This window comes from Myotis davidii, unplaced genomic scaffold, assembly GCF_000327345.1.
Source record: "Myotis davidii unplaced genomic scaffold, ASM32734v1 scaffold802, whole genome shotgun sequence".
Classification (NCBI taxonomy): domain Eukaryota; kingdom Metazoa; phylum Chordata; class Mammalia; order Chiroptera; family Vespertilionidae; genus Myotis; species Myotis davidii.
This window is the reverse complement of record NW_006295887.1, coordinates 58957-62170: the sequence shown is the minus strand read 5'-3', so window position 1 is coordinate 62170 and position 3214 is coordinate 58957.

Here is a 3214-nt window from a genome sequence, read left to right as displayed (position 1 = left end):
ATATATTAGCAGATTAATGATTTATTTTGATGCTTTATTCACAGAGATTATTCTTTGAGCTTCAGTGACCGGCTTGATGTCTGCAGCCTATTAGAGTGTTTTTGTTTCCAGTCATGCCATCAGAGAAATTCAATACCAGGAATTATTGTCCAACAAATAGAGGGCCGAAGGGAAATCCGGAGGGCTAACTACACCAGCCAATTACTCCACAGATTGCAGGCGACCTTGGGTAACCTTGCTCACTGCTCTTATTTCTCTTATCTGTGCAGGCAGCTCTTTGCCCCAGATCTTGAGGTCACTTTCATTTATAAAAAACCTCAGGAGGGCCTTAGTTCGTTCTGTGTTTCAGAACAGATGAATACCTTTTGACTATCTAAGGTGGATATCTTATTCTTTTATCAACTGCATTGGAGTTTTTGGTATAAGAAATACCTGGTCAGACATCAACCCATAGAAGTTGTTTCTTAAATGAGGCTGCAGTTAAATTGCCTTTTTTATTTGTGGGGGTTTTTTTGTGTGTTTTTTTTGTTTGTTTTTCTTAAATATATTTTATTAATTTTTTTACAGAGAGGAAGGGAGAGGGATAGAGAGCTAGAAACATCAATGAGAGAGAAACATCGATCAGCTGCCTCCTGCACACCCATTACTGGGGATATGCCCGCAACCAAGGTACATGCCCTTGACCGGAATTGAACCTGGGACCCTTGAGTCCACAGGCCGACGCTCTATCCACTGAGCCAACTCGGTTAGGACTAAATTGCCTTTTTTAAAAAAATATGCTTTAATTGATTTCAGAGAGGAAAGGAGAGAGAGAGAGATAGAAACATCAATGAGAGAGAATCATCTGTTGGCTGCCTCCTGCACACCCACTACTGGGGATCGAGCCCGCAACTGCAATGGGGCATGTGCCTTGACTGGGAATGAAACTATGACCTCCTAGTTCATAGGTTGACGTTCAACCATTGAGTCACATGGGCCAAGCTAAATTGGCTTTTTTTTTAACATATATTTTTATTGATTTTAAAGAGGAAGGGAGAGGGAGAGAGAGCTAGAAACATCAATGATGAGAAAGAATCATTGATTGGCTGCCTCCTTCATATCCCCTACTGGGGATTGAGCTCACAACCCAGGCATATACCCTTGATCAGGGTCAAACCTGGGACCCTTCAGTACCCAGGCTGATCTATACACTGAGCTGAACCAGCTAGAGCTAAATTGGCTTTTATAGCCTCAGGCAAGTCAATGAATTTATGTGATGAAAATTTTATTTCTTCATGTAGCTTTTCATCTGTCTTTTAGTTTAGAGGTGAAAATGCAACCTGTTTTTAATAGTCAATGACTAGAGAGCACTGCTAAAATTACAAGTAGAATTACTCAAAATTATTATGATATTGTAAAACATTACTTTTCTGTTGGCAACTTGAGATTGTGGTATTTTTAGAGCAAATCAATCCAGATATGGAATTTCGGCTTATTTTCAACTCTTCAATTTAGCCTAATTATCAAGGTTTTTTACTTAAGCTAATTTGAGTTGGGGTTCTAGCCTTAATTATCAAGGTGTTTTTCATTTTTTAACAGGAATTTATATAGTTTAAGAAGTGAAAAACATGACAACATGGGTGGATTTCACAGATATAATGCAAGCAAAAGAAGTCAAACAAAAAGACTATATACTATAGGATTCAGTGAGAATGAAGTTCAAGGACAGACAAAACTGATCTATATTGATAGAATAGTGGCTACTTCTGGGAGTTAGGAGAGGACAGGAGACAGTCTTCTGCTTCAGCTATTCTTTATTTTGGTGATTTCGTATTTTTGCCCTTTATTGTACATGTTATAATTAAAAATAAATAAGTAAAGTAAAAAAAAATTCTCCTTTTCTTCCTTCCCCTCTCTGAATATCAATTTTGACAAATCTACAAAAAGCTCTGGTTCAGTCCCCAGTCAGAGCATATACCCAGGTTGCAGGTTCAATCCCAGTTGGGGTGCATGGGAGGCAACTGATCTCTCTCTCCCTCTCCCTCTTTCTCTAAATATCAATTTTTTAAAATCTAGAATTTTTTTTTTTAATTGAACAAAGCACTACCTAGCCCACAGTGTTAGTTTAAAGCAGTGATGGCGAACCTTTTGAGCTCGCCGTGCCAGCATTTTGAAAAACCCTAACTTAACTCTGGTGCCGTGTCACATATGGAAATTGATATTTGCAACCACATTAAAACAAAGACTTATATTTTTGATATTTATTTTATATATTTAAATGCCATTTAACAAAGAAAAATCAACCCCAAAAAATGAGTTCACGTGTCACCTCTGACACGCGTGTCATAGGTTCGCCATCACTGGTTTAAAGACTACTATTTTACAAATAATCCATCTATGATTTAGAATTATTCTATCATATTTTAGTGGCTATGAAAACAAAGAAAGACAAATGATCTGTATTTATGATTTAGGTCAATGGTTCTCAACCTGTGGGTCACGACCCCTTTGGCGGTTGAACGACCCTTTCACAGGGGTCGCCTAAGACCATCCTGCATATCAGATATTTACATTATGATTCATAACAGTAGCAATATTACAGTTATTAAGTAGCAACGAAAATAATTTTATGGTTGGGTCACAACATGAGGAACTGTATTTAAAGGGCAAGAAGGTTGACAACCACTGATTTAGGTAATTAAAAAACAATTTGTTTTATGTAAGTCTCTCAGAATGAACAATAATGAAGAAGCATAATCATTTACTAAACCTGATTTATTTCTCTATCCAGTAATCTCAAGTTTTGATATTACTATTTAATATTTGAATATCAATGATTTGGATAATATAGAATGTTCATGATGTTATATATTTTAATTACCTTATTGTCAATAATATCCGTATCTAATTACAAATAATCATCATGTAATATTTGGTTGTATGTATTTGCTCAGATATTATCTTGTGAGAAACAAGTTCATTGCATTTTTCTTTTAATATGTTTTCAAAGATTTTTACATAGTTTTCTACAAAACATCAGCTGTGTTGCTAAAAATGAATCTATCTCTTGTTGCATTCTACTGGTTGTTGGATGGAAACAAATGTTGACAAATTACTAATTTAATCTTGAAGCTATAATTATTGTCATTTCTTTTGCAGCAATCCATTTGAAAAAAAAGAAGTGTCAGGCCCCTAAATTACCAGTGAACCAAGAGCACTTGTTAAATAAATCATG